We start from the raw sequence: 16187 nt of genomic DNA, 5'->3' as shown, positions 1-16187 counted from the left end.
AGTCAGTTAATCTCAACCAAACCAGACAGGTGTTTTACACACACACACACACACACACACACACACACACACACACACACACACACACACACACACATCTTATTCTCCAGAGGTGGTGTGATAACTGTTTTTGTGATCTACTCCACTGTTGAGTCGATGTATTCACTTAGCTAACATTATATAAGGAACCATCCCCAGACCCAATGGCCGAATGTGTCCATTTGCATTCTCTCACTCTGTGAGAATCAACCTTAGCTGCACCAGGCTTCTGTCAGGCTAGTGGCTGGTGGGCTATGCTGTTTCCCTCAACTTATCACGGGCTGGCTTGGAACAGGACTCCTGCCCCAATGCTGGGAGGCAGGGCTTTTTACAGACCTCGTCACAAGATTCTTCCAGCAACACACTTACCTTTATGGCTTACTGTCACAGTTGAGTGAGAGAGAGACTTAACTTTGGGCCTCACACCTGCTAGGTAGGCACCTACCAATAAACTATACTCTCAACCTCTCTTTTCATTTTCTGTCTTCAGACAGGGTCTCGCTAAGTTCCTGTGTGGGCACCATCTTCCTGCCTCAGCCTTCTGAGAAGCTGGCCTGGCAGTTGTTACCTTTCGAGCAGCAGCTAAGAATTCTCAAAACAGCAGAGTAGAAGCCTGTTAAGACCCAGTGCCTCTTAAGACCTTAACTGACATGGTGCTCCTTCTGATGCATTCCTCCCGGGAACTGTGAACCTAGATGACTGATTGCCCCAGTGGGGAATACTTAAAGGTATATTTGTTAGGCCATCAATAAACCAAGCTGTAGTAGTTGGCTTTTGGGCATCTAATGACCCCCAGCTCTCCACATATGAAATGTCCTTAGCCTCCAAAGGCCTGGGAGAGTTGCATCCTTTTCTGCAAGAGTCTCGGGCTCAGGGTTCAGACCTTGTCATCTAATAAGTCCCGGTATAGATGGGATGTCTAAAGCAACAAATTGTTCTAACCTGTGCAGCAGTGGGGCAGCACAAGACGAGCTTGGACACTCTCGTCCAGAAGGACAACTGGAGTGGGGGCACTAGTCAGTCAGGGAAGTTCTTGCCTTGCAAGCAGACTAGCCCTGAGTTATATTCTGAAGATACACATAAAAATACCAGGTGTGATGGCACATGCTTTTATTTCCAGAGCTGGAAAGGTGAAGACAGGCAGGTCTCTGGGGCTCCTGGTCATCCATCGTAACACCTGCTTGGCAAATTCCAGGCCAATAAGAGACCTTGTCTCAAAAAAAAAAAAAAAAAAGGAACAGCTTGTGAAGAATGACATCCTAGATCATCCTTAGTATGCACATGCACGCATATGCACACACACACACACACATACACACACACACAGCATGCAGTGCTTGCTGAAAGACAGCCATTTTGAAATTCAGCCTAATGCCCCATGCCATCAGCTCTAGAAACAGCTGTGGTCCCCGAGGGTGGTTCTCCACCGTTCCTGGCACCGACTTCCAACCATTCCTTCTTATAGGAAAACAAACGAACTATTTCTATAACTAAATAGCTTTCCCACCCTCGTTCCTGCCTTTTGAGCCTCAAGGTATCTTTACATTTTTTTTATTGTCTTCCCCATTTAGTCCAACTCTGGTTCTCTGTTGTTACTGCTGTTCGTGGGACTAGGCATTAAACCAGGACTTCATGTGTGCCAGGCATACGCTCTGCCATGGAGCTATGTCCTCAACACTCTTTACTTTTTATTTTTCAGACAAGGTCTTGCTAAGTTTCACCTGCTGGCTTCATCTCTCTCTGCAGCCCAGACAGACCTTGAGCACGTGATCTTCCTCCAGCCTCCCAAGAAGCTGGGGATTACAGGCGTGTGCCGCGAGGCCCTGGTCTGATTTGCTGATATGGTTTTTGTTCTGCAAAAGCATGTGGGACTCATACACTTGTTGAGGCTCCATTCTACTAGGAAAAAAGCCAGCAGACCTCATTCGCAATAAGCTTCTCTATGTGCAGAGCTCTGCGTTCATTCTGTGGGAAGGCGCTCTTGTATTCTTGGAAGCGCATGTGCCTAGGGTCGCCACCAAGGTCTACTGGGAAGCATCTCACAGTCCTGACTTGATGTTAATTCAGAAGCAACCCATTTTCTGTAGCTTTGGATTACACACACACACACACACACACACACACACACACACACACACACCTTCCCTAGAATAGATTTGGGAACTCTGTAGATTGGAATGATAGGCCGTTTTATTCACTAAATCAGCAAGACCCAAGTTGGAAAGCTTTTCTGCTCTGACACTTTCATTTTCCATTTTTCTCTCTGTGTCTTATTTTATGTAGCTAAACGCAATCTGTTGGCACTTGCAACATTCTGTCTGGAAACAATTTCCTGGGTTCCGAAATTCGTTGGACATCTTTTCTGTCTTCCCCAGTCAACATATTGCCAAACTTCCAACCACTACATGCCATCTCGACTCGTATCACTTCCCCATAGCAGTTTGAGCCTTCACTGGGCGTCCCCTGGGGCCCCTCCAGTTCCACCCACTAGCCAATTCCAGAGCCAAGAGCATGAGTTTTATGTGTTTGCTATGGCAGTAGCCTACATCCAACTCCTGACTTGTGTTTTGATTAGCTATTGCGTTGTAACAAATTCAGTGGTGTAAAATGGTGTGTGTGTGTGTGTGTGTGTGTGTGTGTGTGTGTGTGTGTGTGTGTGTGACTTTACCCTGGTTGACCATGGAGGGGAATCAGGCTCAGACTGAGAGAATCAACAACGATTGCAGTGAATGACCCACAAAAACACAAGCTCCAAGACATTTCCTCTCAACCACTCTGAATAATCAGTTTCACATGAGAAAGATGTGGCTGAAAGATTTCGTGAGTGAAGGTTCCTTTTCACCCCTGCGGTGGTTTAGTGCTGTTGTGAATTTACTATGGTTATCCCAGGGAAAAGCCCATTGCTCTGCAATGTCTCACGAAAAATAAATGTGAGAGGCTACAATCGTTTGCAGTCAAGTGAAATGGCTCAGCGGGGACCAAACGGCCAGTCAACAGAAGACACGGGACTTCGCTCTGAGCGTCATCCCAAAGACAGCAAGTACAGGCGTTCCAAGGACTTTATCAGCTTTTCTAAAGACACCAGGAAATACTGGGGACACCCGAATCATCACACTTCTAGTGGAGCTGTGTAAGGATCACAATGGCACCAATAACTTTAAACTGTGTTTGATCTGGGCCCCTTTGGGTGGCACTTAACTTTCCTCAAAGACCTGTTGGATAAACTGAGATTTCAATACTTAAAACAATTGAGTCATACAATAAAGCCCTAAAGAGGCTAAAAAAAAAAAGAAAGAAAGAAAGAAAGAAAGAAAGAAAGAAAAGAAAATGGAATGCTCTTTCTTCTTACCTTAAAACTACCCACCATGTTCTGTTTTTTTTTTTTTCAAACATTTATTGCAAATTTGAAAGAAAAAGGAGACTAGGAGTTACTAGTGAATCAGGTATCTAGTGCCTGTTTTGTACCTGTGTGAGAGGTGTGTCACTGCAGTTTTATACAAGATGGTTTCCTAGAACTCAGAAAGCTTGGCTCATATATAGGTTTTACATCCACAGACCAGCCTAGAACCACAGCTCCACAAAAGACAAGTGCTATTGACGTGATTTCAGAAAGCGTCCTATGTAACAGCCTGGTGCTGGGTTACTTAGCAACAATAACTCCCATCCCAGATGGAGAGGAGGGGCTTCTGAGGACCACTGAAGAGGGATCAATAGCACACCATCCATTTCTAATGGGTCTACACTTCTCTAGGCAAGTGTGCAGGTTTGAATGAGAATGGCCCCCATAGGCTCATAGGTTTGCATGCTTACTCCCCAGTTGATGGACTGTTTGGGAGTGTCTGTCTGTCTGTCTCTATCTCTGTCTCTCTTCAGATCAGGATGCAAAGCTCTCATCTACTGCTCCAGTGTCATGCCAGCCATCATGTTTCCTGCCACAGACTGACTCTCTGAAACTCTAAGCAATTCCCCCAATTAAATGCCTTCCATTATAATTTGCCTTGAATGTGGTATTTTTTTTTTTTCTCTCACAGCAATAGAACAGTAATTGAGAGGCCAGGCCTTCAAAACTTTGAATTTTATGCTGACACTAACTTTTTAAACCACGAATTTTTCTTTGCAGAGGCAAAGTGTTTTCTATGGAGATTATTAAATAACCATTTTCTCTGTGGATGGACAGATTTCAGAGCTCCCAGCAAGCGCTCAACTCCTTCTCAACCAGAGGGATGAGCTATCATGTGACAGTACCATAAATACCAAGGACAGAAGGAGTGAACTAGCTAAGAATACATTTGCACTCAGGAACGCAGGGCTAGCACGAACCACATAGAAGTGTGCTAGTGTCCAGAGGCCCACAGGATCAGGGGGACTAACAGTCATTAAAACTGATGCCTTGAGCTGGGTAGTGATGGTGCACACCTTTAAACCCAGCACTTGGGAGGCGGAGACAGGCAGATCTCTGAGGTCGAGGCCAGCCTGGTCTACAGAGTGATTTCTTGCCCTTGGAAATTACTCTCTCTATTTCACTAAATTGGAATAATTCAAGAGTTGTACTTAATAGATTATTTGACATTAAGTCTTGGTGCAAAGAGTACAGATTAATACAAAGCAAATCAGATGACTTCCTTGCCTGGTATGTTAAGTTATGTGAGAGAGAATGTAATTCATCCTAAGATCTTGACTGCAGCATTGGGAACTGTATGCGGCACGCAGAATATACAACTGTGGGGCTTGCAGAGGATTGAAAGGCTGCCCAGGCTGTGAGATCACATGCTCCTGGGGACAGTTCTGTTGAACACACACACACACACACACACACACACACACACACACACTCCACTCCTTGTTGGACACTGAACCCATATAGGTAAGAGTGAGTGCAGAAAGTATCTGTTGTGAACAGCACTGGGAGTTCTTACATTCTGCAGAGACAAAGACAAGCTAAGCCTCAGTTACACTACTTATTCGTATTTGAGTGGGAAGGACATCGCAGGAAGATGTCACCATGGAGCGTGAAGGTAGCCAGCGTCCAGCCCAGAGCCTGTTGATACAACATGCTGAGGCTCAGGCTGCACGCGAGCGGGCGGTGTGCTAACGGCAGAAGCACACACTGAGCCAGGAAGGCTAAGCAATCCAGGAGAGGCTGGCTCATCTCCTCTACAACAGCCTTCTCAAGATCCGAGCTCAGAGAGGGAGAGGGACTTGGGGAAAATGAGTTAAGATGATTTTACTCTTGAGCATCAACTGTCCTCCTAAAGCGGCTCATTTTCTACACAGAGAAATACAACTCACACAAGCATGGCGCTGCTGACCTCTAGAATATTCACCTGCAAACTAAAAGCCCCAGGCTACCCACCATGCTCATGCTAGTACCCCCCCCCCCAAAAAGGAGGAGGAGGGAGGGGAGGAAAGGAGAGAAGGAGAGGGAGGTGAAGAAGACAGGAAGAGGAGGAAGAAGGGGAAAAGGACGAAATGGAGCCTCCTGCGTAAGTCAGGAGAGTTGTACATAAGTAGACTTGTAGCCACTTAAACTGCAACTCCACAATTCTCTTATATAAAATCAGGGTGTGTGCTGCCCTCGACTATTGGCTGAGAGATATCACTAAGTTCTGACGGCTCACTGATGACTGCTCTTTCTTTTGGCTGTCATGGCGATGTTTAATCCTTTGAAAGGTTTCTTCTCTTCCCTGTCACTCAGAGGCCCTTTCAGCTTAAGGTCCTTTCCCTTCACCTTTGCTTCTCTTGTCATCCAGGAGGAAAATCACCACTTATCTCACATTGTGGAGGTCTGTCATTGCATGGGGTGAAAAGGAAAGCTAGTGCCGACTCCTACCTACAAGCACTCTCATGGTTTCAGTCTTGGTACTGCTGGCTGTTGAGGACACATGGTGTTTTGCAGGGGAGGGCTGTGTTCTCACAAATGTTCAGTAGCAGCCTTGGTCTCAACCCACTAGACAGCAGTAGTACCTCCATCCCAAGATACGACAACCAAAACTGTGCAGACATTGTCAAACGTCCCCTTCAGAGGGAGCAAAACTATCCCTGCTTGAAAACGACATAGAGGAGACGCTTCCTGGAGATCAGTGTGTCATCAGGGATCAACTTAAAGAGACACATTGAATAAAACAAAACTCTGGCTGGGCGGTGGAGGCGCACTTTTGATCCCAGCACTCAGGAGGCAGAGGCAGGCAGATTGCTGTGAGTTCAAGGCCAGCCTGCTCTACCAAGTGAGTTCAGAACAGCAAAGGCTACACAGAGAAACTCTGTCTCGAAAAACAAACAAAACAAAACAAAACAAAATCTCTTCACAAAGAACCCACTAGAGTTGGCAGGTCTTTGTGGGGGACTTCTCTGAACATTTAAGGTAGAAGTATCAGAGACAACAGGGGAGATGGGAAAGGGGGAGGGGGACAGAGACTGACTCAGGTGTCTCTGCAGATAATATGCCCATGGCTTGACTTCGGCATCAAGTAAAGACCTACGAACTGGTTGGCTAATTTTCCTAAAGAACCTCCTTTTGTGACTGGAATCCTCAAGGCCTTTATGAGTTGCAATGTGTTTAGATTTAGAGAGAGAGGCAGGTGCACTAATACAGTTAAACTCATGGGCACAAATACTCTGTCTCTCAGGAAGGACATTCTCTTGGTTTTAACATCCCTGTGGAGTTGCTGTTAGAGCAGTCTAGGCTGGAACAATTCTGTTGACATTTCTAGACTTCAGTGACCAGGACAGCCCAGCAGTTGCCAAGTTGAGGAATTTTGTTTCTCCTGCAGCCTTAATTTCACTTGTCTTTGGAGCCTGCTCAGAGTGAACTAAAACTGAAGATTAGACGTCAGGAGTAAGGGGAGCAATTACAAGTCTGAAGAGCTTTCTAGGCCAGGTGTGGTGACATGTGCCTATAATCACAGCAATTACAAGGTGGAGGCAGGAGGGTTGGGAATTCAAGGCCACTCTCAGTCACGAAGTGAGTTCACTCAAGGCCAGCCTGGGATGCATGGACCTCTGTCTTAAAAGAAGAGAGAGAGAGAGAGAGAGAGAGAGAGAGAGAGAGAGAGAGAGAGAGAGAGAGAGAGAGAGAGAGGAAACTATCTTGGCCCCAGCATGGTGGTACATGGCTATAATAGCAGCATTTGGAAGGGGGAGATAGAGGGGAACCAAAAACAAGTTAAAGGACACTGTAGGCAAACCCTGACTCAAAAAAGAAATAGTTTGTTTGTTTTTTAAATGTCAGTTGAAGTCAGTGAAGAAAAAGCAGTTTATAAAATCCAGCACACATTTATAATTAAAAACAAACTTCCTTACCAGATAGACAGAAATTCTGTTACGCTAAAAAGATGTATCCATTAAAAAAAAAACAAGCAAACAATCAAAACTATGGCAATACATTGCATTGAAATACTGAATTTTTCTACTCTGAGATCCTGCTGCTCAGCACTACTCGCACTGTGTTGATGATCTCAACCAAAATGCTAAGCCAAGGAAAGTGGCTCTGCATGGGAGCAATAAAATGTGTTCTCAATTCATCATCTATTTTGAATGACTATGTAAATATAAATAGCTGAAGCAAAGTCCTTGCATACAAGGCTGATAAAAAACAAAAACTCAGAAGCTGTAAACAAAAATTAAATGCCATTTATATATGACAGGAACAATATCTAGAAAGAAAATACCTAGACAAAACAATAGATGCCTAGTTTTCTACACATACACAGAAACTATGGACTACTATTGGACTCAAGATGGAGGGTGAACTATGCACACAGAGTAGAACACTTGGTGTTGGAAATGCATCGTATCTCCCCAAACTGAGTTGGAAAACAACGCAACTGAGGAAAAGTATCAGTATGCTTTTCTTGGTTTGTTGGGTTTCACTTATCACCAGGCAAGCTGGTATCTGCAAGTTGGCTTTGCTGTATACAGAAACACAAGGGGTCAACTGGGGCACCAACAATGTCAAAAGAATTATTTGGTAAAATGTAGCTACGCCAACTAGGGGGAAGAACAGAAAATCCAGGGGTCCGGATGTGTATTATATCCATTTTCTACTTCTCCCATAACTATTACACATCACAAGTGCATTAAGTCATGGGTTGCAAGTCAGAAGTCTTGTGGGTCTGGCTAGTCTCTTGGCATCGAGTCTCACAAGGACAAAACCAATATGAAAGAGGAATTGTCACTTTCTGGACTTCCAGAGGGGAACCCATTTCCTTGCTCATGTAGGTAGCTGGGGAATATAGGATGGTGTTCCCTGTTCCCTTGCTCACTCTCAGACTCTGGAGGTGACCCAAATTCTTTGGATCATGGTCTTTTTTGTCCATCCTCAAGGCCAGGGATGGTGCTGGAGTCTTCTGTGCTGAGGTCACTCCTCTTTTTCAAGAGCATCTCTTTCACTTCAATACTGGGCAATCTATCATTTGCTCCACATTCTTAAATCCTCATGCAAAACCATGCTATATACACGGTCCCAAGAACCAGGGATCAGACATGGCATCTTCAGCGTGTCTGTAGAAAGGTTTGGTTTTCCTCTCATTCTATTTTCTGATAATCACCTTCAGAACCCTCCTTCTGATGGCTCCTCCATCCTAGCCTGTGAAACTTTTTGCTTTGCTTTCCTTTTCATCCTAAACAGCCTCCCTTTCCCAGAGTTCCCAATGGGAAACTACAGCTTGAGACCCCTGGTGTCTCTATCGTAAATCCCTTTGGATTCTGTCCTCTTGCAGCAGGCTTTTAAAACTACAGAGCCCAAATTACCAAGTGAACTTGAAAGCCTCTAGGCTCAAGGTAGCTTACCTCATAGACGCGCACTCATTAGAGTCTTCCCTTTGCCATTTTCTTTAGATAGATGAGCCCTAGTCTTCACTCAGCTTCTTTGCTACACAGTTGGGATGGATTTTTGCTGGCTGGTGATCATTGCTAGAACTGGTGACCACTGTATCCCTACTCTTCCTCTGCCTGAATGGAAACTGTTAGTGCACGCTGGGTGTGTTGGACTAGGTGGTTTTCATGTGTAGGTTGACTGGTACCAAGGGACCACTTAAAGACAGGACAGGATGATGCTGTTCCTGACAAACACGGTCACTACTCAGAAACTTGAGCCTTCTCCCAGATGAGTCTTCACACTTAGGGGACAGGTGAGACATTGAGTATGTGGTAGCCATTGTAACAGACTGTGACAGACAGCCATCTCCTCAGAGGTCCTTCTTATTTCTTGCTAAGTACTTGGCCATCCAGAAAGGAGGCATTTGCAAGCTTCTAGATGGAAATTTGAGAGATGTGTCACGTGGTGATTTAAGTCACTTTAAGCTGCTTACCTTTTTTTTTTTTTTTTTATTCCTTCTTCCTGCACAGAGTCTGGATATAACTGCTGGGGCTCAACCAGCTGTTTTAGATCATGCATTGACTTTAAGGATAAAAGGTGTACTGGAAACAACAGGAATCTAGGTCTCTGACCAATTCCCAAGTGTAACCCCTTTACCAGCTCTGGACAACATGCGGTGGTGATGTTATACAGGACATAGGTTTTTGTCTCGTTTCTGCCATTGTTTCCCTGGGGATTTATGCCTGCAGCTGGAACTAATGCAATCGGGACATTCAATCCACAGACCTCAAAGTGGAGGTGTGACCTAAAGCGTTCCCGTGGTTGTTCTTGTTATTTTTAAAGCACTTCGTGAGCTCAAAGATTTTATCCTAATATATTAAAGCTTTATTACTTTTTTCACTATGGCACATTCACCGACAGAGCAAATGTAAAACTGTGACTACAACTACAGAGGGTGAGGCAGGATGCCCTGAGGCCAGGAATTTGAGCTCAACCTAGGAAACACTAGATAGGAGAGGAAGAAGGAGGGAGGAGGAGAAAGGGAGAGAAAAGAAGAGGGCAGAAGAGAGGGAGGAGTGGGAGTGAGGAAAGAGGAGGGAGGAGGAGTGGTGGTGGTGGTGGTGGTGGTAGTTGTTGCGGGGGGGATGAGTGTGGATCACAGCAGCCCAGAGCCAAGCAGGGCTGAGGCAAACACTGTGTTCTTTACTGCCACGTGTTTGCAATTTGGGCTCAAAAATACAAACAAAAGGCCAATAATATATATATTCTTGCCTTCCTTTCTTCTTTCTACAACCAGGTAGCTATGTGGGGTTTTGTTTCCTCCAAGCCAAATACCCAACAGATCAAAGCAGATGAGGATGCAGCGGTCTCCAGCAACCCAGATGTTAAAGGCATTTGGAAAAGCTGTAAAACTCTTTTCTCCCCACCAGCTTTTGAAAAATAAGTTCCATAAAATATGTATCACTTATGTAAACAAGAAGTTGGTTTGTAGTTATGCTAAATTAATAAATTAATTTTCTATTAGTTGCATCCCTAACACAGTATTTACATAAGCTTCATACAGAAAAGCCATTTGGGGAACCTCAAGTGTTTGGAGAATACAGGCATCTCAAAGACAAGGTGATTAAAAGCTTTGGTTTGTGACACTGAATTTAAGAGAGAATCACAAAGCTGCTCTCTTATGAAAACACACACGGCTGAAAACATCCTTGAAGTGGGAAATTAACACAATGCTGAGGAAAGCAGTGGAGAACGAGAATGGAAAGAGAGTTTCAAAACTGTAAGTTGGTATGAAGCATCAGTGAAAAATGAGATTAAATGCAAATAAAGTGGCATCCATTAGCTCCAACATTCACACGCTGAGAATAAGCTAAGAAGTGTTTCTTTCCTTGAAAAGTGGGTCTCACTATGTGGCTCTGGCTGGTTTAAAACTAGGTATGTAGACCATGCTGGCCTTTGACCTCTCAGTACTCACCTCATAGCCCGTCAAGCAGCGCGATTAAAAGCATGCACCACCATGCGCAGCCCTTAAAATGGATTTTTAAATAGGAAATGAATGTATATAGTGCCTTTCTCACTAAGCATTTCACTACTTGTGTTAAAAACAGGGGCCCAGAGAACTGCCTGTTGAGTAACCAGCCTTCCAGAAACAAAACGTAAAAAGGTCAGAAGTGGCAGAGAATGTGTCACAGGAAATGAGAATATCTGTTTGGATGGATGTAGAACATTCTGAAGAGCCAGTCAGCAAGCACTTCAGTACTGAAGGAGGAAATCAGAGTGGCTTGGATGACTGTCGCTCACCAGGCAAATGGCCACTGAGCACCTAGTTAAAGCCAGGCTCCACTCAGAGCCCTGGAGACAGTGAGCTGAGGAAAGACATCTCTTCCTCAGACCTGACATTTAAAACCCAGCTAATCTTTTTCTTTTGAAACATGGGCTCTTTCTCTGAGTCAATGTAGAAGAGTAGTCAAAAATGTTAGTGAAATAAACTACATTAATTTTTATTTATTCTCCTTCCAAGTAGGAAGGGAGAAGAAAAGAGAGAATGCTTGATTGGCATGCTTTTAAAGTCACAGCCCAGAAAATAAAATGCACCCTAAAAACTCCTCTCTCTCAGCCTGAGGTTGAGAAAAAGAAAACAAAAAAGAGGAGACAAGCACCAGAGACCAACAAAAATGGGATTTGATGAACTGACACAAGAGAGAAGAGTGGTGCTGCCAGAACTTCTGGGCCAGTGTGCAAGAAAGAAAAAGTCCTTGTTTCCAACTAAGGTATCTCCCAGCTTGCTTTTGTTGTTGCATTAGTATCCTTTTAAAGCCCACTTGGTATTCTTTTAAAGCCCATTTCTGTGTAGTATCGACGCAAGCACTGTGTGTGTGTGTGTGTGTACACGAACACTAAAACACTATGAAATGAATGTACAGCTTGCATACTATTAGTTAGCAACTGCCAGGTCAACTGAATTTCACAATTTCCCATATTCACTTTATCCAACTACTGTGGAGGGTCACTCCACACCTTCTTCCTCACATTTTATTCACTTAAACAAGACATTCTTGTAATTATGGGAAAATGGCCTCACTCGTCTTCATGCCTAAGCTTATGGAGCAAGCCAATGGTTTCCAAACTCAGGGCAATGAGCTTCCACACAAACACTAGTGTGAAACATGAGTCTACGCCATCAGGAGACCCCGAAGACCTCACACCTCAAAAGGACACACTAGATGTACCTATCCTGATTACTACCCACTGCTGAAACTAAACAACAACAAAACACCAAAAAGCCAAGTCCCCCAACCAACCAACCTAATTCTAATGTCAGTCTTAATTCATACATCAGCAACATATATTGCTTTGTTGAAAATAAGTGACAGCTATGTGGTCACGATCACATGACAAACCCTAGTTCTTACAGATAAATTATCTACAGACCGTTGAATTCCAAGATCGTTTCTCCAAGCTTCTGGGCCACTTTCTTTTATTGCTCTCAGTTTAATATCCAATATGTACTCATTTAACGCTCAGGTGATAATGTTTAGGATTAATCCAGACATTAGCAGTGTGAAACAAGGAGAAAACATTCACAGTGTATCCCAAAGTGACATATTATTTCACCTGTCTGAGATTAGTGCGACATCACTTTCCTAGAATTGGAGCACATTTGTCTGCACAGACATCTATACTGTGTATGCTAACTTCCTCCAGTCTTCCCTGGCAACCCCATTTTCTATTCCCCTGCTTTTGCTCCATTTGTGAACTGTAAGATTAAAAAAAAATTAACCCTCAACTGAAGAATGGATAAAGAAACTGTATAGTACATTTACACAGTGGAATACTATTCAGCTATTAAAAACAAGGAAATCTTGAAATTCACAGGCAAATGGATGGAACGAGAAAAGATCATCCTGAGTGAGGTCATTAGCTACGTAACAGGATAACTACACTACAACACAGAGACTGAAACATCAACAGATGACCAAGTATGATGTGTCCTAGACCCTCGGCTCAGGTGTAGTAGCACAGTCTCCTTATGGATTACACGGGTGGAGGGTAGGGACTACTTCAGACATGCACTCTGGCCACCGAACTTAGATCACTTCCCCATGGCAGGATGGCTTGCCAGGCTACAGAGGAAGAGGTTACAGGTAGTACAGATGAGACTTGATAGGCTGAGGTCAGATGTTGGAGGAGGAGGGCTCCCCTTTCTGAGGACTAAGGGAGGGAGGGAGAGGGGATGAGGGAGGGAGGGGGATCGTGAGAGAATGAGGAAGCGGATAAAATCAGGTTGTAAATAATTTAAACTGCAGAACAAGCAGGTAACTTACATTACTAATCCCACTATATGGGAATAGCTCTGAGACTGGCTGAGACATGAATGTCAAGGCATAGACAAGGCTTCTTGTTCGCTACAGAACCCCTATGAATTACTATTAGATGCCATTCTTCATATGGCATGAATGAAGATTTACAGCTGTCTTTCTTTCTGCTCATACAAAGAGCAGAAAACCAGCCTTAATTGTTCTGTGTATCACGCACACCTTTATACACTTATCATTTTAGGACTGTATATGCTTGTGAGAAATTATATGCTTTCAGAACAAAAGAACCGGACACAGATATTGGATGAGACCTGACAGGACACATTCCTCTCAGCATGCTGGACACTGACATCCTGCATCCTTCATGTTCCAGCACCAAGTGCTTCTATTGCTGTTCCTCATCAGAACAAGACAGCTCCTAGGACACTTTGAAAAAAAGCTTCCAATCCCAATTGGTCCAGCATTTCAGATTGTCCCACACAGGATGCTAATTAAGCCTGGAATGTCTCAACATTTAGAAACTGGATCACAAATGCTATTACTAGGTTGTTTAACCATTTCCCCAATTTTATTTGGAACCCTAGAAAGATATTCGTCCCAAATCAGGCAGAAGAAACCTTAAGAGAATGATATGCCCTTTCCTTTAAGGGGAATTGGGTAGGTTTTTGGTTGCTTTCTTGGGCTATAATCAATGGGAGTTGGTTAAAAATTATTATTGGTCTTATCTAGAGACAAAACAAGGTTAGACTCAGTGATGTCTCTCTTTTCCTTTACCTTACATTCTTAGGTTTGAAGATAGGGGTTGAAAAGAAAGAAGGGGGAATACAGAAATATATAGGGAAGATAGAACAAAAAGTAGATTAGTGAATCTACTCAACTTAATGCCTCAATTTTCATTCACAAGGTTATTTTTAATTCACTGGTATAGAATTCTGTATATAGATGCAAAATAAGTTTAATTCTAGATACAGTGGTATAGAATTCAAATGTAAGATTATTCTTCACACACACTATAAACAGACTATTTAGGATAAAAAGTATACAAGTTGTTAGTTGATCAAATCATGGTCATGTCAATCACTAGTCTACTTTTATCACAAGAATATACATCTTAGGTGTGGCAGATAGATATGATTCTATAGAAAGATAAGGTAGGATAGTTAGATAAGGTCTTCAAAAACCTCAGAGACATGCAGAATATGGCATGTGAAAATGTTTTTATTATTTTAAAGATTCACTGACAATGAGACAGGTTAACCCCTGGCAACACCCAGCCTACCTCAAAGAGGATGATGAGCATCAAAGAACCTCCTTATGGAGATGGCTTCAAATGTGGCAAACAAGCCATTGAGCAAAATGTCCTCATTTCTACCTCAGACAGAATTCTGCCTAAAAAAGGGGTGAGCTTAGATGCAGGCAGAGTCAACGGCCAAACTCTGACAAGACAGGGTAAGCAAGTCCTCAATAGTTCCTGCCTCACAAATATGTCTGTCAGATATATTGGGCCAGAAGGCTGAAGAAGATGCTCCAACATTATAGAGAGTTTTGGGTGAGTATTCAGGTAGCAAACTATTTCTGTCATCTTCTCATCTGGAAAGCTACTAACCTGCACTCCTGGCATACTTGAGTCTCCGATGGAGTTGAAGACCAGTAGCTTAGTACAGTGAAGGTTAGTTGTTTAGGGGTTAAGACGTTTTTAGGTCTAGATAGGTGTTCTAAGTTGATAATGACAAGATGTGATGGAGATTGATTTACATTCAGAATTTTAGACGCACCAAGATAGAAAAGATGTTTTCTTCAAGGCTGTTAAATACAAATAGCCAAAACACTAAGAATGTAACATTTATATAATTCCTAATTGTGTCATGGTTCTTCTTGCTATAGTTAGCTTAGTGTGTGTGTGTGTGTGTGTGTGTGTGTGTGTGTGTGTGTGTGTGCGTAATAATATAAATGTATTTGTAAAAAAATAAAAATATATGAAAAAGAAAAATCCAAATGGATAGAAAATAAAATTTAAAAAATATTTAAGTGTGCATTTATTTCTGTGTTCTCATCCCCCACCTTTGTTCCCTATAGAATAAGCTTCATGAAGACAGTGAAACTAAGCCTGGTGGTACATGTCTGAAATCCCAGCACTCAAAAAGCAGACTTGGGAGGAATGCCCTAAGGTTGATACCAGTATAACAAGACCTTCTGCCAAGAAAAGAAAAGGGAAAACCGAAAAACACCTCACAAAGAAGCAATAGGTATCGGTGCCTTGGACAGTCCCTAGCACACTGTATGCAACCAAACTCACAGAATTTACTAAGTGGATATTGAGATTTCAGAAAACAATTGCTAGGTTATACATAAGAAAATGATTTGGGTTTTTTTCCCCCCAAGAAAATTTTTTCTTATAAAAAGAATGAATTTGTTTCTTTGTTAAAATAACAGCTATGCCTTTAATCTCAGCACTCAGGAGGCAGAGGCAAATGGATCAATGGTCTACAAAGTGAGCGTAGGACAGCCAAGGCTACACAGAGAAACACTGTCTTGAAAAACCAAAAACAAATAAATAAAAATAAAGCCAAAAATAAAATAAAATAAAATAACAGCTAACATAAAGTCCATGGAAATGATGCCCCTAGGCCATAAGAGCATATGCTGTATCCATGGACATAACTAATTCAAGTCCACTGATAAATAGTACTATACCTTCACTGTGCCTCAGTTTACCCAGTATAAAATAGGGAAACTGTGCCAACAGTCCTGTTGTGATTATCCAGGATAATAAGTGTGAAACACTGCAAAGGAGGTAGCAGTGCTGTTACTACCACCATCACATTGGAGACCAAAACACATCTCTTTTCTAGATAAATCAAGGTAAGAATGGGAATCAAGTTTCTAAGTCCATACAACTTGAGAGAGAGAGAGAGAGAGAGAGAGAGAGAGAGAGAGAGAGAGAGAGAGAGAGAGAGAGAGAGAGAGAGAGAGAGAGAGAGATCAGAGCACCTTAAAGAGAGTGGGGATGAAAA

The sequence above is a fragment of the Acomys russatus genome, chromosome 17 (genome assembly GCF_903995435.1).
Source record: "Acomys russatus chromosome 17, mAcoRus1.1, whole genome shotgun sequence".
Classification (NCBI taxonomy): domain Eukaryota; kingdom Metazoa; phylum Chordata; class Mammalia; order Rodentia; family Muridae; genus Acomys; species Acomys russatus.
The sequence above is the reverse complement of the archived record's forward strand: the minus strand, read 5'-3'. Positions refer to the sequence as shown.